The sequence below is a fragment of the Passer domesticus genome, chromosome 4 (genome assembly GCF_036417665.1).
Source record: "Passer domesticus isolate bPasDom1 chromosome 4, bPasDom1.hap1, whole genome shotgun sequence".
NCBI lineage: Eukaryota > Metazoa > Chordata > Aves > Passeriformes > Passeridae > Passer > Passer domesticus.
Genome location: NC_087477.1, coordinates 26,827,905 through 26,847,728, shown reverse-complemented (window position 1 = coordinate 26,847,728; position 19,824 = coordinate 26,827,905). Strand labels below are relative to the sequence as shown.

At 39.8% G+C, this 19,824-nt stretch overlaps 1 protein-coding gene across 1 annotated transcript in view; it reads right to left on the bottom strand.

Moving 5' to 3' along the window:
• TTC29 (tetratricopeptide repeat domain 29) overlaps window positions 1-19,824 on the bottom strand; it is a 228,177-nt gene that overhangs the window by 169,726 nt on the left and 38,627 nt on the right. Inside the window, exon 2 of the mRNA XM_064416703.1 lies at window positions 7,496-7,727. The gene's annotated coding sequence lies outside the window, so the exon portion shown is untranslated. The remainder of the gene's footprint in view (window positions 1-7,495; window positions 7,728-19,824) is intronic.

Genomic DNA, 19,824 nt, shown 5'->3' with positions numbered 1-19,824 from the left:
GAAAGGAAGGAATTTAACACAGGGAAAGGGAAAATAAAGATACTACTCCATTTTGGAAAAAAAATTGAAATAAATAGAAAGCATCTTTGAATGTGTCATGATTATAGAGAAGAAGTGTTCAGATCCATTTTGATACCCCTACTAAGCCTTCCTTCTGGATCAGGTTTCTCTTCCATCACCCCTTTGCTGAAGCCCACAATCTTCAGACAAATTTCAGGAATTTTCTCGTTTGCTGGATTGGCTCTATTTGATATCCAGGAACTGGGTTATTTTTGGTTTGGTTTCAGTTTTTACAAGGCATTCAAACAAATGGATAGAAATATGCACAGATCTCCCAGATATTATCATATTTATTTATGATTTATAGAAATCTCTTTCAGCTTTGTTACCTCCATCCCTGCAAGTGAAAACGCTGCAGTTTCCTGCAGTTCCTGCCTATTTGTCCCTAGAGATGCTAATTTCTAGCTGATCTGCACCATCCACTCAGCAAGTTCATATTTTTTGGTAGACCTGGAATGATCCAGTGCTTTCACATCCCCCTTGTCTCTGACTTGCATGGGGAAACCGTCTACAGAACTTGATTTCTTTCTTTCTTTCTTTGATTGATATAATTCTTTGATTTTTAATTATAGGAAATAATCTACGGGGGTTTTTTTTTCTTCAATTGCAGGAATTAACTGAGAGAAACATCAGCAGAAAGTATGAAAATATTGAGGTACAATAGAAATGGACAAAATTTGCTATCAGGCTAATTGCAGATTGCTTTTGCTACAGATTGTTTTCAATGTAGAATTACTGGTTGCTGCTCCTAGGATAGAATTAAGATATGAACAATAAAGCCAGAGTTTAAAAAAATGAATAGTTTGTTCTGAGAATTTTGTTCAACTATAAGAGAAATGAAATTATTTTGATCACAACTCTTCTAACCCCTTTGAGTTCCACAGTGGGTGATGCTTTTCATAATGACACTCATTACAGGGGATTGAACTGAAAGGACCTCTTTGGAAGTAGTTTGCATCCTACCCCTGTCCACTGCAACTAGGTCACACATGATTTCTCCAAAGATGTAAGAGCATATTTCAGAAGGATGACTTTCGGATCAAAAGGCAGCTCAATCTCTTTGCCTTTAATTCCACAGCCTAGCTAAGAGGTGCCAGTGGTAACTAATTCACAGCTCTGTCCACCAGTAACTATTTAACTATTTTTAAAAACTTGCTTATTAAATTAGGAATGATTACTTACGGCAGAGATACTCTTAAGGTACAGAGAGGCAATGTATTAATCAGGTTTTTTTATGTTTTGTTTTTTCTTTTAAAGGATAAATTCTCTGATGCCATCATTAGGAGCCTACAAGAAAGATTGAGAGGGACTATTCACAAGAGCAGATAGTGGCAGGACAAGAGACGTGGGCTTCACTGAAAGGGTGTAGGTTTAGATTAAATATTAGAAGAAATTTTGTACTGTGAGGGTGGTGAGGCGCTGAAACAGGCTGCCCAGAGAAACTGTGGATGCCCAATCCTGGAAGTGTTCAAAACCAGGCTGGATGGGGCCCTGAGCAAGTGAAAGATGTCCTTGCCCATGGCAGGGGGCGTGGAACTGGATGATCTCTAAGGTCTGTTCCAACCCAAACCATTCTGTGATTTGACAATATCCCTCTAACAGGGTAAAATTCATTAGCCACGAACAAAGTTAATTAACAAATTTTTCTTCCCCATCAATATACAATCTTGATCTATAACTTCCCATCTTTAGTGGCCAGAAAAGGGTAGTAGATGAAAGCAATGTGCAAAAGCAGTGAAGGAGCAAAGAAACAAAGCAGCAGCTCATCCCGAAGCTGAAGCAATAGTGCAGCACAGAGCTTCATGCTTTGGCTTGGAGATGGACAACACCTTCTAATTCAGCCTGTTCTTCACCAGACACTGTGATTCCTCTGTACCACCACAGGAAATTATTTCACCCTCGAGCTAATCTGATTTTTTGACTGCCATCCAATCAGAATTTTAAAAAAAAAAAAAACAACAAAAAAGAGAAATAAAAAGGGAAACCGCTAGAACTCGTTTAATAATTTTTAAAGAGATTTTAAATGATACTCACTTTATCAAGCTGATGAAAATGACAGTAGTGTCAGAGGGTAACAGGTTGCTAATAAATACAATAGTTTAGGAAAGTGCTATTCTTGTCATGGAAAAATATATTCTGAGAAAAATAATACCACTGTAATTCATTTTTGAGAGCTACAGAGACATCTTAGATGAGGAATGCAGTTATTAAAGGCAAAAGTACACAATATGTTGTAATGAAATGGTTGTGCTACACACTTCATTAAACGTTTTGTGAGGCACCTGGGAAATTCCAGCTCTCCCCCCTCAGAAGGAAGTGTTTGACATGGCTGGATCACTAGAGGAAGCACACAGAGCTAGGCTGAAAAAAAACCACACTGCCTGCCTTGGTGACTCCAGCCCAAAAGCAAAGCTGAATGTGAGCAAAGATTAACCAAGGGGCTGCAGGAATCTTCATTTATTCTTCCAATGCAAAAATTATGGTTCCAGAACTCATTGAGAAAGACCTGAACACTCCCAGTGTTCAAAAAGAAGTTGATGTGAGCAAAGCTGAAGTTCGTTGTGAGCGACAGCGCTGGGGAAAATCCGACAGACTGTGCTGTGCACGTGTCCATTGGAAACAAACACACTTGTCATATGAGAGGCTGAAAGGCTTAAAAATTCAGAGAGCACAGTAGGGAGTCTTCCAGGAAGATTCAAAGGAATGTTTTGAATCTGTTGAGTGTTTGATTTACAATATTTAAGGGTAGAAAATAAAGGGGAAAAAAACAGTCAAATTTTATATGGATCTCAGAGAAACAGGAGCTCAGGAAGGGCAGATATGCTGGAATAGCTATGATATTTGCATGATCATTTCAGAAGCTCATCCTTTTCATAAAAAACCCAGAAAAACCCAGAAAAACAAACCCCTAATCCTGTACTTTAACATTATGAGCAGCATTGCTGTAATGATGCTGTTTACAAAGCATGTTTTATAGCTCTAGTTCACTTTAATGCACTATTGTTTCAGACAGGCAGAAAGAGCACATTACAGACAAGAACCAGGGCAGAAGAAACTGTGCTTATACCACAGAAGCCAGGGAGTGCAGATTCTGGGAAAGGAAGAAAGCACAAGGAAGTATTGGGACAGTAGCCCCTTTTTTTCAGCACTTCTCAATACCAAGGAATGTGCTCTCAGGTGTGTGAGGTGTTGTTTAAAGCCACCAACACATCTCTCTATTCAGTGTTAGCATGCTCCTTGGAAAAGACACAGGATGAGAATTTTTTCTCCTTGTTCAATTTTTGTTTGCAAAGCTGAAGAGCTCTGCAGGGAACTGAAATGAAATGAATAGTAAAGTCTGGTTTAACACAGCTTTTGGCCATTCCTGTTTCAGTTCTGTATCTTTTAACCTCCAGGGCATAATTCTTCCTCCTAAACAATCCCCTTTTTCATTCCTTTTGGGTTCTCTTCTTACTTTTAACACACAGCTTAGGATGACTCTCATTCCAGGGAGAGCTGTACCCCTTCCTAATAGTATCATCTTGGTTGCTGCTAAAACTTCTTTTGATTCAGAGTATTATATGTCTCCTCCTCATTCAAATATGTAATCTTCCCAGCAGTCACTAAATAGCCTCTGCTTTTCAGTTTGCCATTCTAAAGCCCCAGAACCATGGATTTATCTTTCACATTTCTCAGAGAGAAATTTGGCCAAATATGGAACCTGGTCTAAGTACAGTTTTTATGTCCAGACCCTTTAGGTCTTGCTGTTCAGAGAAACTATGCATTACACATGATTATTTTTTGCTAGTTCACTGATCATTTGGTTGAAAAATAAAAATTGAAAAAAAACCCAACAAAAGAAACCCCCCCCCCCAAAAAAAAAAAAAAACCCCAAAAAAACCCCAAAAAAACCCAACAAATCTACCTTAGTTTACTTCAGAGAAAATCCAAGACCTGACTTTGTTGGAAATAAATTTGGGAAAAGAAGTTACGGTATTCATATGTAGGGTTTTTCAGTGGACATTTTTTGTTCTTTAGGTAAGTTCAAGGCTTCCATGATCACATAAATTCTACTACCACTTCCTGCCCTTAATTCCCACCCCACCTCACAAAATGGATGTTACCCAGTTCCAAACCTTGGATATTTCCCAACATGCTTGTTCCTGGTGGTCCCATTTTTCATTTCACTAACAGACAATGCCAGTACAGTTCCACTGGCCTCTGTCTGTTTGCATTTTGCTTCAGGAAACTGAGATCAGAGAAGTGCAGAGGAGAGCAGCAAGGACACAGGGAGAATATATTATTCTTCTCAGTTTGTCCAGAAGTTTAAAGTGCCCTGACAGCAACTAAATGCAGTTAATGCAAATAAACTGCCTGGTGGTACAGTACATTCAGAAAGTAAAATGTCACCCAACATAGCATCAACTGCTTTGCTCCCACATCTGTCTCTAACCTTCTGCTCTTCCCAGGAAAGATATCCTTCTCAGGAGTATTTTTAACAGGATTAAGAAAATAATATGAATTAATTTCATGCTTAAGGGTTGAGTATTAAATGCAGCTGTAAAAGGAAATTAATGCAGCTTCAAATTAAGAAACAGTAACATACTTTTGTTTAATGTTTTAAGTAAAAAGCCAAGATTTTTACCAGGCAAAGCTTCTTTCTGTGTAAAATCCACATTTTGAACTGCTCAGATAAAAAACGTCTGCAGTTCCATGAAACCTGAAAGCTCTCTGTGGTATTTGTGTCTTCATTGCTTTTCCTAAAAGCATTTCTCCTCACATGCCTTACTGCTGGTGCCACCAAACACTCACAGGCAAGAGGGCACAGTCTGGGCCTTCTTATGCTGAGATGTGAAAAATCAATTGAATCCCCATCAGATGGAATCACTGGTGCAGAAAGTGACTAAACACTGAAAGTTATTCTGTGATCCCAAAGTCTTGAAGGAGGATGCTGCAAACACAGTCTACAAGCTAAAATCTAGGGTGATTATATTTACAATAACTCTCTGCATGGCATTGTTATTCTGGGCCTCTGCACTCCTACAAGTATGCTACTACTCATGGCTCAATTAATTTTCTCTCCAAATATTTCAATTCTTATAACACACACACACACACACACACATATATATATATAATATGACATGCTATGACACACACTGATATATCACATCACGATAGTGAGACATACAGAATATTTCCATTCCATTACCAGTATGCATTAAAAACAGGGTAGACTGACAGAAGAGCCTACATACTCTGGTAGAAAACATGATTTTTATTTCTGTTTCAAATTTGGGTGATTCTAGGCTCTATGCCCTTATTTTACTAAATAAAATCTAATTATTATATGCTGCATATTGTATCTATAATATATAATTTAGCCCTGGGTATAAATAAATACAATCTTACTCATCTTTCTTCATATTTATTCTCCCTTTTTTTCCCCTGTCATTTTTTATATTTTCTGCTGATTTTCTCAGCATCTTCTCTGGCCAGTTCTTTGTTTCTCTCTTAAACTTCACATACTGCCTTATTTATCTATGGTAACATCCAGCTGAGCTGCAGGAAGGAATTTTTTTTAGTGTACTCTCTGTTTGTGTCAGACCTTTTATAACATACTCAGGATGATAAATTACACTTGAAAACTTCTAGCAACAATATACAGAAGTCATATTATCTACTCCCAAAAAATGTTAATCAAAACCCTTTAATCATAATGCTGATCATACACATATTTGGAAACCCAAGCATTTTATGTTTGAGCACAGGAATAGATGTGAAAAGATAGATGTTGTCTTGGCTTTTGCACAGTCTTGTGGTCTCAAGGAAACAATCTGATTTTGTTTTCTAGCTTGGTTTACTTGTCAAAATACATGAATAATACTGGCCTTCTTGATTGGGTAACTCTTAATTCAGGCAATGCTTATAAAGGCTTTGAAAACACAGACTATGCCTGGCTAAAGAGGTGCAAGTTATTATTAGCTGTCAATAATGTTTTATAGAAAACACCATGGCTGAACACTCATCAAATTGGTAAATTAGTAGAAAGAAGAAAAATAGAGAAAAAGGGGGAAACTACAGCTTTGGAATAGCAAAAATCAAAGCTCAAGTGTGATGTAAAGAAACAAACTTTTGCATGAAATCTGCACAGCTGCTTCTCACAAGAAACATGAAACCAGCATAGACACAGACTGATCAAAATGAAACTCTCCAGCTTTACGTATAAACTCTGCACTTCGGGCACACTGATGCTAATGCCGTGAGGTCAGTTAACTTTGATCTATCATGACAAGAGCACTAGCTCCCTAATTTATTGGAAAAACCAAACTTTCAGCAGCCCTGACCCCTCCCCGAGCTGCACGGCGTGTGCCCCTGATGAGAGCTGTAGCCGAGCACACTCTAGCGGTGCCTGACGCCGCGCACACCAAAGCGCAGGCAGGCAGGACACACGGCTCCACACGTCCGTCTGTCCACTGTGACACAGCCTCAGCTCTGGGCAGCTCTCCCGGAGTTCAGAACCCCTGGCCTAAAGACGGATGACGTTGGATATCTGCAGTTTCTACTTTCTGTACCTCGCCTCTCGTTGAGATTATATAATGCTTTAGAAGGTGGCTGGGGTAATTTATGGGGAAAAAATGCACGTTAGATTAACTAGTTTGAGATCACAATTTATCTCTAATGGCCTTTCTTTGACATGAAGAAAACAAAAGAAAATTAAAGCTGATAGGGCTGTTCTAGTAATGTCAAAAGTTGGCATTCTTTATCACTCTTTAACTTAAAAGCAGTCCTTGTCAGAATAATGATAAAGGCATCATCGAAATTTTGCTTTTCATCTGTCTGACATATAAATCAATGATCCAAAAAACAAATCATTATATATGTATTTTTTTTAAAGTGAATATAAAACAAGCCCGCTTGTCTACATTCTTTATTCATCTGTGACAGAGCCAGTTATGCCATTTCTCTGAGCACTCCCTCACAGCTGAAGCTGCTCCCCCCTCCCAGTTATAACACTGACCCCGTTGAGAGAGCACATCTCAAACAGAGGCACTGGAATCAGTAGCCTTTTCCAGGGTGTGAGCTGACATAATGGGCAGCTTTGCCTCCTCTGGGGAGCAAGCACTCTCTTTATCACTAGGACAAATGACCTGGAGGAGAGCTATCCAAGGCCAGCCACTCTATTTCCTTATAAATGCCAGATCAGATCATAACACATTACTGTGACTCACTGTGTTAATGACCAGGCACTTCCATTAGCAGGGAAAGCACGAGGGTGCATCCAGCTGAATCCAAGCTCTGGCTATCTCAGGGTACACTTTCCAAGCAGGAACGCTACTTTTAAAACTTCCCTTTCCCTCCCAGAACACATCTTTGAAATTCACAGCTACAAACAGACCAAAGCATTGCCAAATTAACAACAACCAAACAAATGTTACTGATAAAAAAGGTTTACCTGACCCACTAGAAGCAGCGTAAATGATGAGTCTTTCACATCAGGGGAGGGTGGTTTTTAGCTCTCAAGGGGCTCCTCCAGGATCCTTCACTTTGGATTTTTCTTTACTTTTTTATTTTTGGAGTGCAAGGCCTTATTCCTCATGGTGGGCAAATGCCAGCAAACTTTTTTGTACATCTTTACACAGAAGTACAAGACTCCACCTTGTCCCTCTATAATGTGAAAGCTGAGCCTAAAAAATAAAATAACCAAAACAAAATTATCTTTCAGGCTTGAATTAATAAAAAACAGAAATAGAGCTATTCCATATTATGGGGGAACAAAAAAATCACACCCTACTATGGGAACAATTACAGATAAATTAAGAAAGATAGGAAGTAGAAAAGGAAAACAAAGATTAGATGACAGAAGATAGACAAGAAGACAATCAAAACCACAGGACTAGAAACAATAAAAAGAGAGAAACTGTACAGTGATAAAATGGAAATTCTAGAACTAAAGGTATTTACTTTGATGTATCTGTTAAGTTTAACATAAGTCTGGGGAAAAAAAGAAAATGTTAAGCATCCACAGTGAATAAAAAAGATTCCTGAAGGAAAAAATCCAACCAATCAACCAACAACAACAACAAAAAACCCCAAAAAAACAAACAAAAAAACCCAAAAAAACCAAAACAAACAAACAAACAAAAAAAACCACAAAAAAAACCCCCCACAACAACAACAAAAAACCCCACAAACAAAACGCAAAACAACAAAAAAACCCCAAATAAACCAGAATAAATGTAGGAAATCAGAATGAGAGTGCATGGAGGGAAGGAAAAATATAAAGGTATAAAATAAGGACATAGCCTTCTCATTGCTCCCCAATTCAGTTACCCTGCAGTCACAGAGAGTCATATTATGGAATCCAAGATCAGAATTCCCCACCAAATATTCAATTTATGTCAGACAATGAACCACATAGCAAGTGTTTTAATTAAAAAACCCATGCTTACTGAACCAAATACAGTGTCTGAGGCAGAGAGCAAAGTTGAATGTGTATCATAGGGCCCACAAAAAAGGTGTTTTAGTTTAAAATGCTCAGAAACTGTACTGCCATGCTTTCTACAGGAAAGTTAGGAAAACATTTATTCCTGCGACCTTTACTGATACAGACCTGCCATCCAAAGATACATTAAAGCAGAGGATACTGGGCACTCAATTCTAGCTCCTTAGATAACACAACCCTTAGGATGCATCATTTCTCTCAGTGAAGGTATTCCCAAATTATATGTATTCCCCAGTGTATTCAAACACATCCTTAGAGGTAGGAAATGCATTTTCAAATTAGGAGCATAAGCATGAGTGCTCATTTCTGTTCAGATGGGGAAGGTGGAGTTCCCTTCCCTGCTATCCCCTTCCAGGTCTGAAAAATCTGTGAGAAATCTTTGAGCTCTTACTCCTACACTGGTTTCATAAACTTGCCTGAACTATTCTAAAAACAGTATTCAGGCTGAAGTACTTACTGCAGTGAAAAGCTGCTGGCAATGGACCATGCAGAGTGTCTGTCTCCTTCCTCTGCCAAGATCCCTGCTTACTGTGCTTTTATCTGTGTTTATTCTCTAAACTAAACTCAAAGTTGGCAGCGCTTGGATGTCTGTGTCAGAAGGATTAAGAAGTTTGAGTTTTATATATATAGATGCATTCAGACATATACATAAATATATATCTGCATGGGCTCTGTGGCTCTGCAAAGAAACCTTGGGTTTAGGCAAAAATATATTTCTCTTTCTATACAATACTAACCACGTGCCTGGTTTTGAGCAACACAATTACTCTTCCCCAGAGCCATCAGGAAATGGATTCAGTAACACCATCTGAAGAGAACAGAATATAGATCAGTCCTTGTTAAGTTTATATTTGATATGAGTGTCATGTTAGAGAAAATGCACAAGCATAAATTCTCCAGACAGTAGATTGCCATTATTAGCTTTTCCCCAAGCAACTCCCTGACACCTGTTTTCAGTACCTTCAATTACATTAAAGAGTGAGACAGAAGCACACAGGTCAGAGTGGAAGGAATATCTATAGGTTGGATCCTTCATCCCTGAAAAACCCCAAATAACTTACTCTTACTCCCCTTAGCCTTGGTAAAATACCAAATTCTGCTAACTTAGAAGGGTTTTCTTTCACTCTAAATTTCTGCATCTGTTGTGCTTTCCTGTTTACCTCTGTATAATGATTATCATTTCCCATCTTACAGCAGCATGCTACATTTGATTGAGCATGATTCTGACACTCATATGGCTAATAATATTTTGCAGTAATTGCTTAGCTTAAAAAAAAAATCTTAATTAGAATTTTTTTAAAGATTATTTTTTTTGAAGAGCAAGTGCCAGGCAAATGCCTGGTTTTAATTCCAGAAACATTAATGTTGATAGCATTTACTAGAAATAGAATAATTAGTTAAATTTTAAAAATAGAGTAGTTAAACCAGGATTTGTATCCAAGCAAAAAACCCCAAATTGCTAAGCTTGTTATATTTTAATTATCTGTTAATGATGCCAGTCATTAAAAAAAAAAAGAAATATTTTTGGAAGGGATATTTATGCAGAGCCACTGTAATAAATAGGTAAGTGCTGGAATCTCTAATTCTAGGGATGATTTGTTGATGCAAACTGAGTACAAATGGGTTGCAATCACGTTTTTCCTCCAGGTTCTGTACACATTTGGAGCATGCAAAACTTCCTACTGGCAATTTGCACATGTAAGTCTGCACATACACACATTGCCCAGAGTGAATCATGGCAGAAAATTAGACTTTCAAAGTTTCCTTTTCAGCAGTACCAGAGAGTGCCCTGAATTACTCAGGCTGGACACCCATGATACTCAGCTGTATGTAAAAAAGACAGTTTCTCAACTAATGAAACCATCTGTCTTTTGTTCAGTCTACAGGACGACATAAAGGTGATCCTTTGAATTAAACTTACATAAAGCAGGAGTCTAAGCTGAGTGGGGCTAAGCATCCACATGAACCTATAGAAATGAATGTTTCATAGCTGTGGACAAAGATAATGGCATGCAAGGAACGCTGCTCCAGAAAACGATGTTGCCTTTCATCCTTAATAACCAAATAAAAAATGGGAAGTCAGTACTTGGGAGCTACTCCAGCAAGCAGATCTCCAGGAAACAAGGTTCCCCACAGACTCTTCCTTGATCTTAAAGCTTAACGTGAAACATTTATATGCACGTAGCACCTGGCCACAAGACGTGGGAAGGCACTTTTATCACACTGGCTGTATTTCTTCCTTAAATAATAGATCTCCTCTTTTTTTTTCTTTCCCTCTCCTGGAAATGGAGTACATCCTCAATAATGTTTCTGTACCTCTTTTTTTTTTTCTTTAAACGTTTTAAGAACCAGGCAATCTTGAAAAACATAACATCATACAACTTTAAGAACAATTAATACCCTCAAACTGTCTGGGGCTGAATTTCATCCAAGTTTTTAAAAGCAAAACTATCCAGTCAAAATAAATAGAGCATTATTTAGATGAAGAAGTGGTTTTTGTTGGTTTTTTTTTAATGTGTTAATTGAACACTAATCTTCCACTCGCATTTCTCTGTACATCCATACATCCAAGCACATGAGTAAACTGTGCACAGACTAAGTCATACTTAAACTACACAAAAGTCAGTTGAATTATACACAGAATTTTCCCAAAGTTGCTCCAGAGGAATTAAGAACAGCAGTCTGCGAGCCTTACATTTCTGCTCCAAAACTAGTGCCAGCTTTGCAGTGACTGACTCACATGTGTCTTAAGCAGGAGTTAAAATATCAAACCTGCAAAACACATATATTATGTGTGCCTCTCTCTCAGATAATGTAGCTGCATTTCTGTCTTCTTCAAACTACTCTTGTTTTTATCTACATCTCTAGCATAGCTTGCAATCAGTTTATAGGTGCACATCTCCACTATAACAACATAAAGCAACCTCGATGCTTCCACTGAAACAAACAGCCCTGGAATCAATGCTTATTTGCCTCTGATTACATGAAAAAGTCAAAATTTTCTTGACCAGTAGGAAATCCCAAGCTCTGTTTTCCATTAAGACCAATGTCTGTTGAGAGCACAGGCACAGAAAATAAAGACATTTTTGTTTGCGCAAAACAAAAAAAAATTTTCAAATTTTTCTCAAGCAAAAAGTTTTTACTTCAGCTTTGTCCATGTCCTGCATTTTGGCTGAGAGCAAACCAGAAAAAAACTCTCAAACAAAACCTAAAACCCTACAAAGAGGACCCAAACCCAGAATACTCAAATGTGAAAATTCGGCCATTTGGTCATTTGAGTTCCTGCTAGTGACTCCATTTCTACTGTGACACAAAGACTTTTTTCCACTGTTTAAATGTGAGAGAAAATACATTTCAAGAAACACTGTGAAAGTTTTTACCCTGATTACTTCTGTGGTCTGGGACATGCAGAGTCTTAACAATAAATTTTAGCCTTAAAAAGCCCCTTGTAACTGCATCTCAACTTTTGTCCCTTTTGTAGTATTCCTAGGGACTTCAAAAATAAACATTAAAGAGATCACAACTACGCAGGAGGAAAAATAAGTGTAGAGTCTGCACACAACTCAGGCAGTAACAAACACAATTGGATCCAGAAAAAGCAAATGAGGAAATACTGGAAAATTTCACCATCATTTTCACTTCTCACTACACCAGAAATCTTTGCTGTAAAGCCTGAATTAGATATGCATCACATAAGATTAGGGCTTGAAACAAGGAAAAAGCAGCAACAGCTCTCTTTCTCTGCAACAGAAAAATAACATGAAATACCTAAAAACATTTTGTGTTAGTACAGTTATTTTAACAGCACACATTTTTCCAGATGATTTTTTTTTCTAGATTTCCATATGTGTGGGAGAATAATAAACATTCCTCTTTTCTGCCTTCCCCTGCATAAGGTACACTGTTTCCAGTTCACATTTTGGAACCTGAGGCATGGAAAATTGTCTGCACAAGACAAAAATACTGGGTTATATGGTCCTCCCTGTGAAGTGCTGCTGTGTTCCTAAAGCTGATGTGTGGAGAAATGTAGATTCTCTGAATGGAGACTCAAAAATTATCCCAGCATAATAAGCAGGAACCACACTGCATTTTGTGGCAAATAAAGGGAAGTGAGCACAATCCTAACCGAGAGAGTGAGAGCTTGGCAACTAAAGCATTTCTTCTGGGACACAGGATAAATTTAGTCACAGCACACCCAAGCTTTCCTGGGCAAATATCAGAACCACTGAGCAGCTATAGCAGCATTTTCTACCTACTCTCATGTATTTTACAGAGTCCACTTTAAGAAATACAGAAAGCAGAGCACAGGAGCTGGGATGGGCAGAGAAACCCCAACTTTATGTGTAGTGAGAATCCTTAAGGATGCTGCAAAGATTTAAACTTTGAACAGAGGCAGTCCAAAGGGCAGGCACCTCTGTGAAGAGTGAGTCCCTGATGAGAATTTACACTTGCATCCATCACTGCTGAAGTTTGCTTATTTGGTTTGCTAAATGCACTCATGAGCATTGTTGCTTAGCATGAGGCTGTTTTCCACCCTCATTAAGGGCTCAGAGAAGAAGTTAATTGCAAAGTCCTGCTCCAGCACATTTACATGAGCCCAAAGGCTGGGACTTGGTGCATCCTTTACAGGTGGAGACAACAAAGATTGCTTCATAGCAGTATAACTTCCTCACAGGGAACTAAAGAGGAGCTGGCAATTGTATCCAGCCTTCGCACAGATCAGTTGGTTAACTATGAGACAGTGCAAGAGAAAGACCAGGCTTATGCCAAGCTCAGTCTAAATCTTGGTACTAACTCAATTTCCTATGTGACACCAGCCAAGTCACCTATCAGTCTCCATTATCCAGATATTAAGTGGCAATTCAGGGCACCTCCATATTTCATCACCATCTACCATTCTATTTTCATTGCAAACACTGGGCAGCAAAATCCTTCTATCATTTATAGGCTGAAGCCAGTGGGACTAGAACACCTTGTCTGACCTTCTGCATACCTGGGGCTGTTCTGTGGATATGTAATATTCACTGGGCAGCCATCACAAATGGGCTCTCCAGGTGTTCTTTCAAAAGAGAAAAAAATAATAGTAAATAATAATAGTAAATAAAAAAATAATAATTAAAAAAAAGTCATCACCTTCCTCTGTCCATCTAATGTGCTGGGCCTATTTAGGATTTGGATGCAAATTTTCTTATTCTTACAAAACCAGCAAACTTCTCTGTGTTTCTTCCTAATTTGAAAGTTGTTTCAGAAGAGGATTTTTCAAAATGAAAGTTTCTGAAAGAGTTCATAAATGTAAGGATATTTAAAAGGCAAAAAGTACCTGAACATCCCAGATCCTGAACTGATAATGGTGTGTATAATGCACTCAGAACTCATGAAATTGTTTCTGAATTAAGCATGATACAGCTTTAAGAGAACAGAAATTCTGGAAATCTGTTAGACTGCTGTTCTAGCTGCATAAACCCATAAAAAGCAGAGCTCTTTAAAGTAACTTACCTCACTCATCAATGTCTAAATATTATAAGGTTTTCCAAGTAAAATACCCATATTCTCAGTGTTGAGATAAATTGACATAAACCGAGTAACTGAGGTTTAACCAAACCACAATCCTTCACTTTCCTGCATTTTCAGGGAATGTCCTCAGTGGCATCATTTGCTTTCTGCAGGTTTATAATGGAGTATTTAAATGGCAATCTACTTAGGAGAGGATCAAATAAAATTCAGCTTAAAGAGAATAAATTTTGTTCCTCACTTCTGGTTGTATAAAAAAAGAAAATTGCACAACTACTCAAAGTATTAGTATAATTTTCATGTTTTATATTTTTGATTAAGTGGAAGAAAATAGGAGAAAATAGTGGAAAAAAAAAGCCCTGCAACAAGAAATGTGACAGAAAGCATCGGATACATGCTATGACATCACCTGCTTAATCTGCTCATGACTGTATTATACACTGCCATCATGTCAGCTCCCAGAAAAAAACCATCCATATTGCAAAGGCAGTGATTCACACTGCTTCTCAGTGTTTATCCTCAGGCTTTCCAATCCTTGTCTAAGGAACTATGATCATCTGAGTGTCAAAACTCAATTTATCAGCTTCAATATATATGAAGGGAGTGAAATATAGAGGCTAGCAGCATGTGAGAGTTAACAAGATGATCTGATCATCCCTTCTGGCCTTACTGTGACACCCAGCACTGAAGGCAAGGAGCTGGAAGATGTGCTGTCCCCCTTCTGTCTCCTTTTAATATGACCAAACTGATTTAAGTACAAAATTTGAGACAGAATCTAAGCCAGTCCTTGACTATGCTCTTTTCTCACTCACTCAAATAGCTCTGAAGGTGTCTTCTGTGAAAACTGCTTCTAGGAAAGAATACACTGAAGAAGATGTAAAGTTTTTCAGAGCTGAAAACAAAATTTTAACTTAAACACAGGCTGGAAAATAATTTGGCTTGCAGGGGAGACCCTATTCAGGAAAATGCCCTATGGTCCAAGACATAGAATGGACCCTGTTGTGCAGGATGGGGTGAGAGAAACTGATGCAGGAGGAAATGAAATTAAAATGGCAAGCACAGGGCAAAAGTGCTACCAGCTGGGGTAAGAGCCTGACATCAGGAGTTATCAGGAGGTAACAGGAAACTGGTAGGTTTGGGAGGAATATCTGCTAATCTAATTTAATCCTGGAGAGGGCTGGGCTCAGAAGACAGCAGCTCAGGGAGAGCTGAACCAGAAGTGAGCCAGGAAACCAGAGAGAGCCCTGAGGTAGCTACAAATGATAAAGAGAAATGAGAAGAAGGACTGAGGGGAGAATACTGGGACAAACTACAGTTGCAGGAAAGAGGATGAGATGGAAGGCTGAAACAGGGAAAGGAGGAGTAGTCAACAGAAAGGTTCAGTCTTTGAGGATCCAGTCCATCAGCCAAGACTTCCTTCCCAGAAACTTGGATGGGAAAATTTCCCCACACGTGGCAAGAGGTTGCACACCCTTTCTTCCTTTCTACTGACAGGCAGCACAGAAATAACTCCCAGCCACTGCTGTCAGTGCCACTGTTAGCTCAAGTAGCAGATGGCTGTCAGATGCACCCAGAGATTGCCATCTTGCTGATGACCCCTGTGGGGGGTGTTATGATTCCACAAAATCTAGTTCAATGTTTTCACTTTGCTCTTCTAAATACCAACGGAAATCACACACAATATTAAAAACAATATTATGCTTGCAAGTAAAGAATGTATTAAGATAAGCAGTATCAAGATTAGAAATGCCTCTTCTTTTTCTAATGTGCTTTCTTCTTTCCATGTTTCATGTGATGCACATTGCTCTACAGGGGTAATAAATGCTACTGTCCTTATAATTTTGTCTCATTTATTTTTCTGTTGTTTTTCTTTGTTTTTAATAATGCAGAAGATGAGTGGCAAATCAGGAAATCACTATAGCAAAAATAAAAAAAAGTAAATTCTTAGGGTCAAGACAGTTAAAAGCTGCCTAAAAAAATGAGATTCTATATCTGCTTCTGTACATAACACAAGGCAGAACTAAGCAGTTCTTAACTTTAAGCAGAAACCTTAACTAACCTGATGACCACAAACTCTCTAAGTTCTTGCACATCCCATGTGAAACATCTGGCCAGGTTTGTTGAGCACTCACAGTTTCAGCCAAAGTTTAATTTATTATAGTAGTTTTCTGAATACCTAATATAGCATAAAAATGCAGAATGCTTTGGAAAGCTTTTTCAAGATGTCTCGCTATGCTCACCAGAATTAACAGCTGTTTGATAATTTTAAACTGTCTCAAAACACTGTCCTTGTTGCTCAGTAACACTGCCTGATTTTGTATGGATATTGTGAAGTATTACAGAAGTGTCCACAATAAATTACTAATTCAATCAGCGTCACAGAATATGAATCTCATATTTCATATTTTTCAATGAAGATAGAACAAAGCATTGAATGCTGATGAGGTAAAGACCATCCCTGGTGAAGAAGAAAACACATTGACATGGCAAAAATAAACAGTGTGTTTGTATACACAGGTCATTTCTATTTCTGTACAAAGGAGAAAACATGGGATGTACAGACAACTGTGCTTGATTTTTCAGCTTCAACAATGCTTTGTTAATCCAGATTTTTGAATGCAACATGCTATAAACTCATCTACATAGTATTCAGAATTTATAGGAGAGATGAAGGCTCAAACTTTGAATAAAAGGGTAACCCATTTTTCCTGCTTATGGCAGGGGGTATGGATTAGGTCATCTTTAAAAATTGCTTCCAGCCCAAACAATTCTATGATTCTGTACCAATTTGGGAACTGTAACATGATGTGTTACTTTGGAACAAATTGCAGCATGAAGTTCTGTTAATTATGTGATATTGACTAATTTTCTGGCACTGAGACAATCATAATTCATTGCAGTAAGAACGGAATAAAGCAAGTTTACTATTTCCACTTGTGTTTTTCAGGCATAGTGAACTCTGTGAAAGATGTGGATTTTGGGTGTTTTATCCATTGGAAGAAGCACAACCCCCAGAGCATCACAATTCTAGATAAAACTAACCAAAACTGCACTTCTGGGAAACCTACCCCATGCACGGGTGCTTGTGTCAGACACGCCTGGAGCTGGGGTGACCTTCACTCCTCGGGTGTGTTTTGTGGCCACCAGGACCAGGGCCACGAGCATCCCTTGTACTTGGAGCAGGTGAGGCTGTGCCTCAAATCCTGGGCTCAGTTCCGGGCCCCTCACTACAGGAAGGACATTGAGGGGCTGCAGTGAGTCCAGACAAGCGTGACTGAGCTGGGAAAGGGCCTGGAGAATACATCCTGTGAAGAGCGGCTGAGGGAGCTGGGGATGTTCAGCCTGGAGAGAAGGATGCTCGGGAACCCTTCCTGATCTCCACACCTCCCTGAAAGGAGGCTGCAGCCAGGAGGGGATGGCTCTCTTCTCCGAGAGAACAAGCAATAAGACGAGGAAACGGAGTCAAGATGCACCAGGGGAGGTTTAAGTTTGGATAATTTGGAAAATTTCTTCACTGAAGGGGTCAGGCGTTGGGACAGGCTGCCCGGGGCAGCGTTTGGGTCCCCACCGCTGAAGGTATTTACAAGACACGTAGATGCGGCACTTGGGGACACGATTTAGTGATGGACCTGGCTGTGCTGGGTGAACGGGTGGGCTCGGCGGTCTCACGGGTCCTTTCCCAGCCCTGAAGACCCTGGGATTCCATGGAACACACTGGGATTCCACGGAACACCTCGCTCCCTGGAAATACGCTCTGAGGGCGCCGAAAAGCCGGCGAAGAGCAACGGCGACATCTAGCGGCGGGACGGGGCGCCTCACGCGCCGGGCCTGCCGCGGGAAGCGGCGATCCTGGGAGATCTGTGTTCCCGGGAGATCTGTGTTCCCGGGAGATCTGTGTCCCAGGGGGAATGTGTCTCCCTAGGAAGATGTGTCTCCCGGGAACAGCGCCGTGCCTCACGGGCAGGCAGGGACACCAGGGATGTCACAGGGTCAGGGGCACAGAATGGGCTGCTGGGTCAGAAAAGACATCTGCAACTCATCCAGTCCAACCCCCTGCAATGAGCAGGAACATCTTCAATTAGATCAGGTTGCTCAGAATCCTGCCCCTGGCCTTTTTTTTTTTTTTCCAGGAATGGGGCATCTGCCATCTCTCATGGCATGTTACAGTTTCATCACCCCTATTCCTCATAACTAGTCTAAATCGATCCTCCTTCAACTCAGAACTATTGCCCCGTCCTACCCCAACAGGCCCTTCTAGAGAGTCCATCCCCAGCTGTCTTGTAGGTCCTTTAGCTATTGTAGGTGCTCTAAGGTCTCCCTGGAGCCTTCTCCATGCTGAACAACCCCAGCTATCTCAGCTGTCCTCATAGGAGAGGTGCTCCCGTGCTCTTATCATCTTCATGGTCTCCTCCACACCCATTCTAACAGGTCCACGTCCTTGCTGTGCTGGGGACCCCAGAGCTGATGCAGCACTGCAGCTAGGGTCTCACCAGAGCAGAGGAGCAGAATCACCTCCCTTGACCTGCTGGCCAAGCTGCTTTTTGGGTTGGTTGTTCTTTTTGCTTTATGTTACTATTGGCTTTCTGGGCTGTGGTTCATGTTCCTGGCTTGTGCCCAGCCTCTCATCCACCAGCATCCCCAAGCCCTTCTCTGCAGGGATGCTCTCAATCCCTTCCTCCCCCAGCCTGTACTAATACCAGGGGTTGTCCCAACTCAGGTGCAGCAGCTTGCACTTGACCTTGTCGAACCTCATAAGGTTCCCATGGGTTCTCTTCTTGAGATTGTCCAGGTGCCTCGGGTAACATCTCATCCCTCAGGCACTTCAAAGTATCCCTCTTTTGTCCATAATTGCCAATTTAATATGACAAACTCTAAAAAGGCCCCAGTCAGCATACACAGCTGCTTTTTCAGAAAAAAACTAACCAAACCAAAACGAAAAAATCCTCAGTACACCTCGTGCCAGATAAACAAACAAACAAATAAATAAGTATCAAGAACCACTTACTGAAGAGACTATGAGTTATTTTCTGGCCACAATGGCAAAATACATTTCTCCACCTTTCTATCTTAGAAAGCTGAGTAATTTTTGCTGTTTCTGGAAATCTTCATTCAGCCTAATAGTGACACTGGGAAAACATGCCATAGAAATGCCAAGGCTAAATGGTTTAAAGTTGGCACGTCATAATCAGTTGAAACAAGAGCCTTACAAATGGGAGTGCTGAGCAAACACAGGCAAAATGTGGTCATTTTTGTTCTAGTCTAGAATTTATACAGGCTACACAAGGAAATCAAATTAAATATGATCTATTTTGCAGCCTGCGTGTTTTATTACACCCATGTAAGTTGACCCAAAATTTCTAAGAAGGAATAAAAGTCACTTGCTGGAGCTGTCCTTGAAAAATAGGAAATGTTAAGTACATGACAAAAACCTTTTGAAGATTCGTCCATATAATGCCTCCATGAGCACATGGGATCAATTCCTCCAGAAGTGTGACACGTGAAGTTTCTTTAGCCAAAACTAAAGTTTTGAGAGCCCTGCGTTTAGTTGTCATCCACAGAAGCCAGCAGAGGCTTCTGCTTCTTTTTGGTTTTTACCAGAACAAAGGTCAGGAGGTTTATCCTGTCACAGGCTTCAGCAAAAGGCAAATAGAGCTGTGATGGTTTAAGCTGTAGCCACACATCTCTACCATCCCCAGCTTGCTTTCCAAACCCCAAATCTGATTTACAAGAAGGAAATACACACTTTTTCCTGTTTAAAGCTAATATGC